This window comes from Balaenoptera borealis (genome assembly GCF_965194805.1).
Source record: "Balaenoptera borealis genome assembly, chromosome: 13".
In the NCBI taxonomy this organism is placed as follows: domain Eukaryota; kingdom Metazoa; phylum Chordata; class Mammalia; order Artiodactyla; family Balaenopteridae; genus Balaenoptera; species Balaenoptera borealis.
Genome location: NC_138870.1, coordinates 46,918,756 through 46,932,573, shown reverse-complemented (window position 1 = coordinate 46,932,573; position 13,818 = coordinate 46,918,756). Strand labels below are relative to the sequence as shown.

At 42.5% G+C, this 13,818-nt stretch overlaps 2 long non-coding RNA genes across 3 annotated transcripts in view; both read left to right on the top strand.

The window, feature by feature from the left end:
* Positions 1 to 101: 101 nt before the first annotated feature.
* Positions 102 to 13,818, top strand: part of LOC309609531 — a 42,103-nt gene continuing 28,386 nt past the window's right edge. The window contains exons 1-2 of one of the 2 annotated variants that reach the window (XR_014233469.1): positions 102 to 222; positions 6,232 to 13,073. This is a non-coding gene — a long non-coding RNA (uncharacterized lncRNA). The remainder of the gene's footprint in view (positions 223 to 6,231; positions 13,074 to 13,818) is intronic. The other variant, XR_014233470.1, reaches the window with a different exon arrangement.
* Positions 229 to 5,157, top strand: LOC309609541. Its single transcript, XR_014233482.1, has 2 exons — positions 229 to 4,434; positions 4,804 to 5,157. It is a non-coding gene; the product is annotated as an uncharacterized lncRNA (long non-coding RNA).

The following is a 13,818-nucleotide window of genomic DNA, read 5'->3' as shown; positions in this document are numbered from 1 at the left end:
CGCAGGGGGAGGGGGTGAGTCTCGGCCGCGCCCCCTCGGGCGCGAGGCTGGAGTAGCGATTGCTGGAGCCTCGGCGGCCCGCCCCGAGCGCGCCCCACGCCCCAGTGCCCGGCAACTTGGCCGCGCAGATCCAGGACGGGTCTCGCCCTAATTTTTCTCCGGGAGCTGAAGTAAGGGGAGGCCAAGATTCCAAACGCCCCCAAATGCTTCCAAAGGAGAAAGGTAATGGGGGTGGGGAGAGCGCTCCAAAGCCCGACCCCCTGCAAGCTGGCCTCGCCCACTAACCAAATCACTCAACTCCCCTAGCCGGTTGGGTCACTTGGGGGATTTTCCGTCTGAATGTGAATGTTTCTCTCCGAGTGTGTTTTTGAGGGGGAGGGTGTTTTTGCCGCCCGCTCAGGCCACCTCAGTTTCCCCGGAACCGCCTCGAAACCCCATAACTCATGCACCCTGCCGAGGAACCCGAGCCCCAGAGGCCGCGTGAAATTGCAGTGTCTCCGGCCGCTTCCTCCTCCAGACCCGGCGCCGGCCCGGCCTCTCCCGGGGATTTGGTTGGGGGGCGGGGGTGGCTTCCAGCCTGGGAACAGACCCCGAAGCCCGCCTTTTCACTTCCACTCCGGGAGGGGCTCCCGCACCTGTCGCCGTCCCCTCTGCTGCCCCCCAAGGCCGCCTGGGAGAACAGCTGCCTCCCCTTGCACACTGGGGTCGGACCGCGCCGTCGGGGCGGCCAGCGTTCCCACCACAGGCGCTCACTTTCCCAGGCCTTCCGGGCCCGGGCTCTCGCTGGAGAGGAGAAGGAGGGGGACGCGGAGAGGGCACTAGAGACTGCGTCCCCGAAAGGCATGAACCCTGGGCACCTCCAGCACCAGCTCCGGGATTCTGGCCAGAGGCGTTGGGGCGCACCGCGAGGGGCTGCCCCAAACCCAGCCAGACTCCAAGTGGATCCGACGGGCACCCCCTGGTGCCCAACCGGCGGCAGTGAGGCCCCACACGGCGTTGCATTCCGGATCTTGCCCAGAGAGCCTAAGTATCTTCCCCGGAGTTTCAAGCCTGAAGACTTCAAGAACATTTGAACTTTGATTAAGAAAAATCCCGCCTCTCACTCCGAGCAAAGATTACTGGCTAAAATTCTTTAAACTTGCTTTGTATTGATCTGCATCCTAGAGGGCCCATTCTCTGGGGAGGCTACCTCTCTGGAGGCTACCTTTGCCCTCTGGGCGTTGATCTTGCCCTGACCACTTACATAACAGTCATAATAGTAATAGCAACATTAACATATACATACATATACCACGTCGTTTTCAAGTGCTTCCTCAACTTAGAGAATGTTTCACTTAACATAAAAATTATGTGAGCTGGGGACATCACTCTAGTTTACAGAACTGGAAATGTGGGACTACTCCAAGGTCATCCACCCGGTGACAATGCTGAGATGATCAGGTGACCAGAAGGAGGGACTCCGGTTTCTGCCTAGGATTTCGTATGTCACTCCGAGACTGGAGCATCACCTGCTCAGAATCAAACTCCCGTGATAACTGAGCTAATACCACTTACGGGACCTTTCATTTTATCGCTCATCCACCTTGACCTAGTTAGTCTTCAGGCTCTGGTTCTGAAGGAGGAAACCCTCCTTAGTTTCTTTGTTTGTAGAGCAGTCATATTTACTTAAAGGTTGTCATCTGTATTTACTGAGAAAAGACAGGGAGGTCTTCATTACTGAAAGCTAGCTGTATTTCTTCCTATTATCACCAACCATAACCCTACCCTCCCCAACTAGATACCCAGGTGTGCTTGCTGATATCCATTCTTCAATACATTATGCTCAACAGCAGGGACGTAAACACTGGATAAAGCTGACAAGTAAGGGGCCACCTCTGTTGGGTGCTGCCCTGACTCAATAAATGAAGGAAGGGACGCTTTATTTACGAACGCTCTCTGCAGTTATCCAGCATCCCTTTATTTTTCCTTACTCTTAGATGATAACTTTGATTCTTGTTTTACTGTGAAAGTAATCAAAAGAAAACATCCTTATCTATCTAACACCAATCTGGCCAAATTACCTCCCTCCTCACTTACGTATTCTGACTTCCATCTTGTTTCAGTGAATTGTCATTGCTGCTATTTAAGCTAACTGTCACTCTCCCATTCCCATCCCTCACCCCACCCTCACCCCCACCCTCCAGTTCTACACCTCAGTCCATTTCTTTTTTTTTAAATTAATTAATTAATTAATTTATTTATTTTTGGCTGCATTGGGTCTTCGTTGCTGCACGTGGCCTTCTTTAGTTGTGGCGAGCGGGGGCTACTCTTTGTTGCGGTGCGCGGGCTTCTCATTGCGGCGGCTTCTCTTGTTCCGGAGCTTGGGCTCTAGGCACGCAGGCTTCAGTAGTTGTGGCACGTGGGCTCAGTAGTTATGGCACGCAGGCTCTAGAGCGCAGGATCAGTAGTGGTGGCGCACAGGCTTAGTTGCTCCGCGGCATGTGGGATCTTCCGGGACCAGAGCTCAAACCCGTGTCCCCTGCACTGGCAGGCGGATTCTTAACCACTGCGCCACCAGGGAAGCCCCGTCAGTCCATTTCTTCTTGTTTTTTTCCTGTATTATCCCCTTTCTCCTGTATTATCAATTTTTCTCTCTACTAGATAATTCCTATTAGCATACAAGTGTGCTGTAATATCTACCATCTTAAAAAAATAAAACAAAACAAATAAACTTTCTCTGACCACGCCCCTCGTGGCCTTCTAGTCCTTTGCTCCTAACTGCTGCAAGATACTCTATTGTGGGAATCCCTATCCTTTATTTGTTCACTACTCCAATGATTGCCTCCAGCTTCCTGATACCACAAGCGATGCTGCAATAAATATCCTTGTACGTACATGTCTCCTTTGGTTCTGTGGCAATTTCTTCTGCATATTGAGCTCCACAGTCTCTGGAATGTCACACCATTAATAGTGGAATTTCTATATCCCAACCTTCTTGCCAATACTTGACGTTATTTTTATTTTTATTTTTAAAATTTATTTATTTTTGGCTGCGTTGGGTCTTTGTTGCTGCCCGCGGGGCTTTCTCTAGTTGTGGCTCTCAGGGGCTGCTCTTCCTTGCTGAGTGCAGGCTTCTCATTGCGGTGGCTTCTCTAGAGCACGGGCTCTAGGCACACAGGCTTCAACAGTTGTGGTACATGGGCTCAGTAGTTGTGGCACATGGGCTTAGTTGCTCCGTGGCATGTGGGATCTTCCCGAGCCAGGACTCGAACCCGTGTCCCCTGCATTGGCAGGCAGATTCTTAACCACTGCACCACCAGGGAAGTCCTTGACATTACTCAAATTTCCAATTTGCCATGAATTAAAAATACCTCATTGCATTTCTTTAATGTGTTTGAACATCTTCTCAAATTTTTTCTTACTTTTGGTTTTCCTTTTATGAATTGCCTATTCATTTTCCTTTGCCTATTTTTCTATTGAGATTCCCATTTTAAAAAATTGATTTGTAGCAGTTTATTTTATTCATTTATTTATTTTGGCCGCACCACTTGGCTTGCAGGATCTTATTTCCCCTACCAGGGACTGAACCCAGGCCCCGGCAGTGAAAGCACCGACTCCTAACCACTGGACCGCCAGGGAATTCCCTGTAGCAGTTTAGTGTATATGAATTTCCCATATTAGTCCTTCATTGATTTTAGACATTGCAAATATCTCTTCCTAACTTTTATCATTAACTGTCAATAATATTGTTTACTGAACAGAAATCCTTAATTTTGGTATAATCTAATTAGTCACTATTATTCTTATGGTTTGTGATCTTGATATATTTAAAGACTTCCCCACCCTGGCAATGATTTATTGAGGTATAATTGAGATATAATTGATATACAATAAACTGCACATATATCAAGTCTACAATGTGATGTTTTGACATACATAACCACAATCAAAATAATGAACATATCCATCACCCAGGAAAATTTCCTTGTGCCTTTTGGCAATTCCTCCTTCCTAGTCCCCATAATCTCCCCCTGCCCCACACCAGCACGTGTATGCCCAGTTGTTCCAGCATCATTTGTTGATAGTAGTAAATTTTTTTTTAAAATTTATTTATTTTTGGCTGCAGTTGGGTCTTTGTTGCTGCGTGCAGGCTTTCTCTAGTTGCGGCGACCGGGGGCTACTCCTTGTTGCAGTGCGCGGGCTTCTCATTGCGGTGGCTTCTCTTGTTGTGGAGCACGGGCTCTAGGCGCGCGGGCTTCAGTAGTTGTGGCACGCGAGCTCAGTAGTTGTGTCTCACGGGCTCTAAAGCACAGGCTCAGTAGTTGTGGTGCACGGGCTTAGTTGTGCCGCGGCATGTGGGATCTTCCCAGACTAGGGCTTGAGCCCGTGTCCCCTGCTCAAACCTGTGTCCCCTGCATTGGCAGGCGGATTCTTAACCACTGCGCCACTAGGGAAGTCCCGATAGTAGTAAATTTTTTTTTTTAAATTGTTAATTAATATGTGGATACATTTTTCAATCATTATATTTATAGCTGTTAGTCTTTTTTTTTTTTAATTTATTTATTTATTTGGCTGTGTTGGGTCTTCGTTTCTGTGCGAGGGCTTCCTCTAGCTGCGGCAAGCGGGGGCCACTCTTCATCGTGGTGCGCGGGCCTCTCACTATCGTGGCCTCTCCCGTTGCGGAGCACAGGCTCCAGACGCGCAGGCTCAGTAGTTGTGGCTCACGGGCCTAGTTGCTCCGCGGCATGTAGGATCTTCCCAGACCAGGGCTCGAACCCGTGTCCCCTGCATTAGCAGGCAGATTCTCAACCACTGCGCCACCAGGGAAGCCCAGTAGTAAATTTTTAATACTAAAAAATGCTAGTACTACATAGATAGAAAAAATGGGCATTTTTTACGAAGTTATTTTTTAGGGGAGAAAACTTCAGGGGAGGTATTTTACATACAGAATCCTTTGAAATGGACCTTGTTAAATAAATACTTAGAAGAGGTAAAAGGTATATGCCAAGTAAGTTTCATTTAACATAAAGCTCCTGCAGGGACTTCCTTGGCGGTCCAGTGGTTAAGACTCCAGGCTTCCACTACAGGGGGTGCTGGTTCGATCCCTGGTGGGGAACTAAGATCCTGAATGCCCGCCCGGTGCGGCCCTCGCACCAAAAAAAAAAAAAAAAAAAGCCCCTGCAAGAGTGATTTATGCAAAAACAAACAAACAAAACCCCACAGACACAATTACAACTAATAAGAACATTACAAAGATTTCTGGGAACTTCCCTGGCAGTCCAGTGGTTAAGACTCCGTCCTTCCAATGTAGGGGGTACGGATTTGATGCCTGGTCAGGGAAGTAGGATCCCACATGCCGCGGAACAAAAAAAATTTATGGGACTTCCCTGGTGGCGCACTGGTTAAGAATCTGCCTGCCAATTCAGGGGACACAGGTTCGAGCCCTGGTCCAGGAAGATCCCACATGCCGCTGAGCAACTAAGCCCGTGCACCACAACTACTGAGCCTGCGCTCTAGAGCCCGCCAGCCACAACTACTGAACCCGAGTGCCGTCCCCGCTCGCCACAACTAGAGAAAGCCTGTGTGCAGCAACGAAGACCCAATGCAGCCACAAATAAATAAATAAATAAATATTTATTAAAAAACATTTCTGAGTATAACATGAATATTACCCAATCAATAGTCGTTATCTTGATCCTAAAACCGGATAATGAAAATGCATGAAATGAATGTTACTGGTCCATCTTATGTATATGTATATATATACATCTTATACTTATGTGTGTATATACAAGTGTACTAAGTAAAATACTAGTTACCTTAGTATATTAAAAAATAATTGTCTGCACACTCCTTTTCTAGTTTCTGAAAAACTTGCATGAAGTAGTAAGAAACTGTTCTTGAAAATCAGTAGAACATATCTGTAAAATCATCTGGGTCAAAACTTTTGGTAGGAAAGTCTTTGATTAACATTTTATTTATTTATCTTTTAAACCTTTATTTGTTTGTTTGTTTATGGCTGCTCCGGGCCCATGGCAGTGAAAGCATGGAGTCCTAACCACTGGACTGCCAGGGAAGTCCCTTTGATTAACATTTAATTTCTTTAACGCTTGCTGGTTTTAAATTCCTTCTCGATCCATTTTGCTATTTATATTTTCCCAGAATTTATGCATTTCACTTAGACTTATAAATTTATTAGTGTATGGTTATTAATAATATTGTTTTGTTTGTTTTGTTTTTTTGGCCATGCAGCATGTGGAATATTACCCAGACCAGGGATCGAACCTGTGCCCCCTGCAGTGGAAGCGAGAAGTCTTAACCACTGGACCTCCAGGGAAGTCCAATATTGTTATTATTTTTTAAAAAATCTGTTGTGGGAGCTTCTGAGTTGGTGAACATGTGGAGATGTGGGGAGAGTGGCACCTGGAGATGGCATGGAAACTCCCACATACTTTGCCTTATACATCTCTTCCATCAGGCTGCTCCCTGAGTTGTATCCTTTTATAATAAACCAGTAATCTAGTAAGTAAAATTTAAAAAAACTGTTGTGTCAAAATAAACTCAAAATGGCTTAAAGACTTAAATGTAAGACATGACACCATAAAACTCCTAGAAGAGAACATAGGCAAAACATTCTCTGATGTAAATCATACCATTGTTGCTTTGTTTTTTTTTTTTTTTTGGCTGCAGTGGGTCTTTGTTGCTGCGCATGGGCTTTCTCTAGCTGAGGCGAGCGAGGGCTTCTCTTCGTGTTTGGGCTTCTCATGTTGTGGAGCAGGGGCTCTAGGTGCGTGGGCTTCAGTAGTTGCGGCACACAGGCTCAGTAGTTGTGGCTCAAGGGCTGTAGAGCACAGGCTCAGTAGTTGTGGCACACAGGCTTAGTTGCTCCTTGGCATGTGGGATCTTCCTGGACCAGGGCTCGAACCCGTTTCCCCTGCACTGGCAGGCAGATTCTTAACCACTGTGCCACCAGGGAAGTCCCCATACCAATGTTTTGTTAGGTCAGTCTCTCAGGGCAATAGAAATAAAAGTAAAATTAAACAAATGGGACCTAATCAAACTTAGAAGCTTTTGCACAGCAAAGGAAAACATAAACAAAACAAAAACACAACCTACAGACTGGGAGAAAATATTTGCAAACGATGCTACCAACAAGGGCTTAATTTCCAAAATATACAAACAGCTCCTACAGTTCAATAACAACAACAACAAACAAAACAAACAAAACCCAATCAAAAAATGGGCAGAAGACCTAAATTTTTTTTTTTTTTTTTTTTTGGCTGCACCATGTGGCATATGGGATCTTAGTTCCCTGACCAGGGATCAAACCTGGGCCTTGGCAATTAAAGCTCGGACTCCTAACCACTGGACCACCAGGGAATTCCCCCAGAAGACCTAAATAGACATTTCTCCAAAGAAGACATACAGATGGCCAACAGGCACATGAAAAAATGCTAAGTATTAGAGAAATGCAAATCAAAACAACGAGGTACCACCTCACACCAGTAAGAATGCCCATCATTAAAAAGTCTACAATAGGGCTTCCCTGGTGGCACAGTGGTTAAGAATCCACCTGCCAATGCAGGAGACACGGGTTCGAGCCCTAGTCTGGGAAGATCCCACATGCCACGGAGCAACTAAGCCCGTGTGCCACACCTACTGAGCCTGCGCTCTAGAGCCTGCGAGCCACAACTACTGAGCCCACGTGCCACACTACTGAAGCCCGGGTGCCTAGAGCCTGTGCTCTGCAACAGGAGAAGCCCACGCACCACAACGAAGAGTAGCCCCCGCTCGCCACAACTAGAAAAAAACAACCAGCGCACAGCAAGAAGACCCACTGCAGCCAAAAAAAAAAAAAAAAGTCTACAATAATAAATGCTGGAGAGGGTGTGGAGAAAAGGGAAACCTCTTACACTATTGGTGGGAATGTAACTGGTACAGCCATTATGGAAAACAGTATGGAGGTTCCTCAAAGAACTAAAAATAATGCAGCCACTATGGAGAACAGCATGGAGTTTCCTTGAAAAACTAAAAATAGAACTACCATATGATCCAGCGATCCCACTGCTGGGCATATACCCTGAGAAAACCATAATTCAAAAAGACACATGCACCCCAATGTTCATTGCAGCACAATTTACAATAGCCAGGACATGGAAGCAACCTAAGTGTCCATCAGCTGAGGAATGGATAAAGAAGATGTGGTGTATATATACAATGGAATATTACTCAGCCATAAAAAGGAAAAAAATTGGGTCATTTGTAGAGATGTGGATGGACCTAGAGACTATCATACTGAGTGAAGTAATTCAGGAAGAGAAAAACAAATATCATATATTAACGCATGTATGTGGAATCTAGAAAAATGGTATGGATTATCTTATTTGCAGAGCAGAAATAGAGACACAGATGTAGAGAACAAACATATGAACACCAAGGGAGGAAAGTGGGGAGGGATGAATTGGGAGATTGGGATTGACATATATAGACTATTGATACTATGTATAAAATAGATAACTAATGAGAACCTACTGTATAGCTCAGGGAACTCTACTCAGTGCTCTCTGGTGACCTAAATGGGAAGGAAATCCAAAAAAGAGGGGATATATGTATAAGTATAGCTGTACAGTAGAAACTAACACAGCATTGTAAAGCAACTATACTTCAATAAAAATTAATTTTAAAAAAAAACTAAAATTAGAATTGCCGTATGATCCAGCAATCCCACTCCTGGGCACATACCCAGATAAAACTGTAGTTCAAAAAGATACATGAACCCCTATGTTCATAGCAGCACTATTTACAATAGCCAAGACATGGAAATAACCTAAATGTCCATTGACAGATGAATGGATAAAGAAGAGGTGGTATACATATATACACTGGAATATTACTCAGCCATTAAAAAGAATGAAATAATGTCATTTGCAGCAACATGGATGGACCTAGAGATTAGCATACTAAGCAAAGGAAGTCAGAAAGAGAAAGACAAATACCATATGATATCACTTATATGTGGAATCTAAAATATGACACAAATGAACATATCTATGAAACAAAAACAGACTCACAAATATAGAGAACAGACTTGTGGTTGCCAAAGAGGGGGGTGGGGGAGGGAAGGATTGGGAGTGTGGGATTAGCACATGCAAACTATTATATATAGGCTGGATAAACTACAAGGTCCTACTGTATAGCATAGGGAACTATATTCAATATCCTGTGATAAGCCATAATGGAAAACTACATTTAAATTAACATAAAAAAAACCTATTGTGTTTGTGTTGTATCTGTGGAGTCTGTGTTCCATTTTCATTCTGTATTTTGCTTATTTGCATCTTTTTTTTCTTTTGGTCTTCTTTATCATTTTAGCTAGAGTTCTCTTTTTGTTTCCTCTCTTGTTCATTGATTATATGATTCTCTTTATTCTTTTTTAAAAATATTTATTTATTTATTTCGTTGTACCGGGTCTTAGTTGCCGTGTGCTGGATCTTCACTGCCGCGTACAGGATCTGTAGTTGCGGCATGCAGGATCTAGTTCCCCGATCAGGGATCGAACGCAGGCCCCGTGCATTGGGAGCACGGAGTCTTAACCACTGGACCAAGGAAGTCGCCTCTTTATTCTTATTTCTTCTTCATATATCTCACAGATTTACCTTGTTAACAATATCCTTCAGATTTTCTGTATTTCACCTTATTGTTTGTCTGAGAGGGTATGTTAAAAACTCCAGTTCTAATAGTTGATTCATTCTTGAGTTGAATGCTTTGTTCATCAGTTTCCAAAATTTTTGCTTTCTTTCAAGTATATTTAACATTCTACATCTCTAATTAAAGCTTTCGTTGTATCCTAGAAAATTTGATAAACTTTCATTTAAAGTATTTCATAATTTCTCTTATTTTTTTTAACCCAAAGTTTACTACTAATAGTATGTTTTTAGTTTCCAGACATTTGTCAACTTTAAAAAGTTATCCTTTGCTTAGTAATTTCTCATGTTATTGCATTAAAGTCATAGAACATAGGCTGTATAATACTGATTTTTTAAAATGTAATATTAAGCCTTCCTCTGTAATTTTCTGCAGTCATTTTTTTGTAAATGTTCCACATGTGCTAGAAAAAGTGTATTATCTATTTGTTATATGTAGAATTCTTCATATATCATATATTGAGCTTATTAATTGTATTATTCAGATCTTTTATTTATATCTTTGCTTACTGTTTGTCTTTTAAAAATTAATTTATTTATTTTTTGGCTGCATTGGGTCTTCGTTGCTGCATGCAGGCTTTCTCTAGTTGCGGCAAGCGGGGCTACTCTTCGTTGCAGTACGTGGGCTTCTCACTGAGGTGCCTTTTCTTGTTGCGGAGCACGGGCTCTAGCAGCGCGGGCTTCAGTAGTTGTGGCACTCGGGCTCAGTAGTTGTAGCTCCCGGGCTCTAGAGCGCAGGCTCAGTAGTTGTGGCGCACGGGCTTAGTTGCTCCACGGCATGTAGGATCTTCCCCGAACAGGGCTTGAACCCGTGTCCCCTGCATTGGCAGGTGGATTCTTAACCACTGTGCCACCAGGGAAGCCCAAAGTTAACTATTAAAATTTATATATTTTGAGCCTACGTTGGCAAACACATTTATGATGGCTATAGTTTCTTGTCCTCTTTATCTTATTGTTATGTAATACTCTCTCCTTTGTCCCATAATTATTTGCCTTGAATTTTATCACATTAAAATCCCAATTTGCTTTTGGTTTATTTTTGCCTGGTAAAGCTTTTCTCTTGATCATAGGTTGAGTTTCCAGAGAAGCCAATTCTAAAGTGGAGATTAGACTGCAGGCAGTTTATTAGTGAGTGCTCTTGAGATCAACACTTGCAGGAAAGGAAGGAAACAGGATTGGAAAGGAGAAGTTGGACTGCTGAGCAGTCGCAATGCTGCAACTAATCTGGAGGGAACTCTGAAAAAAGGTTAGTATCTCACCCTCTGGAGAGCAAGTGTCTTACCAAAAGGCATCTGACATACTTGCCACTTCCTGCTCAACCAGTCCAATTTACTTGATGTTGTCAGTATAGCAGATCAGTATAATGATGTTCTGAGAGATGTACAGCTGGTGAGGTCTCTTTAGACTATTTTCTGACAGAGGACAGGAGATTTAACATAGCCTTGGGGCAAGACTGTAAATGCATATTGTTGCCTTTTCCAAGCGAATGTGAACTATTTTTGTTCTCCTTTCTGATAGGAATGGAAAAGAATGTGTTTGCCAGAGCAATGGTTGCATACCATGTACTTGAGGCCTAGTTATTTTTCTGCTCTAGTAATGATACCACATGTGGCAAAGCAGCTGCAATTAGGGCTAGTAGTTGGTTGAGTTTGCAATAGTTCACTGTAATCCTCCAGGATCTATTGTTTTTTTTGCAGGGACCAGATTGGTGAATTAAATTAAGATACAATGGGGACCATTACCTTTGAGTCCTTTAGATCTTTGTTGTCCAGTATGGTAGCCCTAGCCATAGGCATCCATTTCGAGAAGTCAGAAAAAGAGAAAAAAACCCAAAGAAAGTAGAGGAAAGTAAATAATAAAGATAAGAGCTGAAACTGGGACTTCCCTGGTGGTCCAGTGGTAAAGAATCTGCCTTCCGATGCCAGGGACGCGGGTTCGATCCCTGGTCGGGGAACTAAGATCCCACATGCCGTGGGGCAACTAAGCCCGGGTGCCCAAACTAGGGAGAGAAAACCCTCACGCCACAACTAGAGAGAAGCCCACGTGCCACAGTGAAAGATTCCACATGCCACAATGAAGATCCCATGTGCTGCAACTAAGACCCGACCGCAGTCAAGAATAAACTAAATTAATTTTTTTAAAAAAGAGCTGAAACTAACGAAATACAAAATAAATACGCAGTTTTGAAGATCAACAAAGCTAAGTTTGTTCCAATATCAGGAATAAAAAAGGAGGCTTCCTATAGATTCTACAGATAACAAGAGGATATTATAAGTAACTTTATTAAATTAAATTTTAAAAGTTGGTTGAAATAGAAACATTCTTAGGAAAACAAAACTTACCTAAACTGATCAAAGAAGTAATAAAAAATTCTGAATGGTTCTGTATCTATTAAAGAAATTGAATACATAATATAAAAACTTTCCCACAAGAAAATTCTAGACCCCAATAGATGTCCTAGTGAATTATTCCATTTAGGGACGATCTTACAAAAACTTTTCTAGATAATAGAAAAAAGGAAACAATTTCCCATTCATTTTATGAGACAATATAACCTGAACAAATTTATTAAGAAATAGGAAAATTACAGGCCCATCTCTCATTAACTTTGATGCAAAATATTAGCTACACAAAATATTAGCAAACAGAATCCATTGATGGGCTAAAATTATAAAACACTGTAGTCAGGTTGGGTTTATTTCAGTAATTCCAGTAAGGTTTAACACTGGAAAACCAAATAATATAATTTACTACATTAACAGTATAAAGGAGAAAAATCATGTAATCCTCTCTACGAATGCAGAAAAACTATTTGATAAAATACAACACCCATTGATGATTTTTGAAAAAACATAGGAATTCCCTGGCAGTCCAGTGATTAGGACTCGGCGCTTTCACTGCTAAGGCCCGGGTTCGATCCCTGGTCGGGGAACTAAGATCCTGCAGGCTGCGTGGCCAAAAAATAAAAAATAAATTTTAAAATTAAAAATTAAAAAAAATTAACAAACTAGGAATAGATAAGAACTTTAAAAAATTTGATAGAGGCCCGCGCACCGCGATGAAGAGTGGCCCCCGCTTGCCACAACTAGAGAAAGCCCTTGCACAGAAACGAAGACCCAACACAGCCAAAGATAAATAAAATAAATTAAAAAAAAAAATTTGATAGAGAGTACTTACCAAAAACCTACAGCAAATATCATACCTAATGATACAAACCTTGAAAACATTGGGGGCTTCCCTGGTGGTCCAGTGGTTAAGACTCTGTGCTCCCACTGCAGGGGGCACGGGTTCAGTTTCTTTTTTTTAAGACAGAACATTCTATTTATTTATTTATTTATTTATTTAATTTATTTATTTTTGGCTGCGTTGGGTCTTTGTTGCTGCACTCAGGCTTTTTCTTTTTTTTTTTTTTTTTTTCTTTTTTCTTTCTTTCTTTCTTTCTTTCTTTATTTTTAAACATCTTTATTGAAGTATAATTGCCTTACAATGGTGTGTTAGCTTCTGCTTTATAACAAAGTGAATCAGTTATACATATACAATATGTTCCCATTTCTCTTCCCTCATGCATCTCCCTCCCTCCCACCCTCCCCATCCCACCCCTCTAGGTGGTCACAAAGCACTGAGCTGATCTCCCTGTGCTATGCGGCTGCTTCCCACTAGTTATCTATTTTACATTTGGTAGTGTATATATGTCCATGACACTCTCTTACCCTGTCACATCTCACCCCACCCCCTCCCCATATCCTCAAGTCCATTCTCTAGTAGGTCTGTGTCTTTATTCCCGTCTTGCCACTAGGTTCTTCATGGCCTTTTTTTTTTTTTTTTTTTTCCCTTAGATTCCGTATATATGTGTTAGCATACTGTATTTGTTTTTCTCTTTCTGACTTACTTCACTCTGTATGACAGACTCTAACTCCATCCACCTCATTACAAATACCTCCATTTCATTTCTTTTTATGGCTGAGTAATATTCCATTGTATATATGTGCCACATCTTCTTTATCCATTTATCTGTCGATGGACATTTAGGTTGCTTCCACGTCCTGGCTATTGTAAATAGAGCTGCAATGAACATTTTGGTACATGACTCTTTTTGACCTATGGTTTTCTCAGGGTATATGCCCAGTATTGGGAT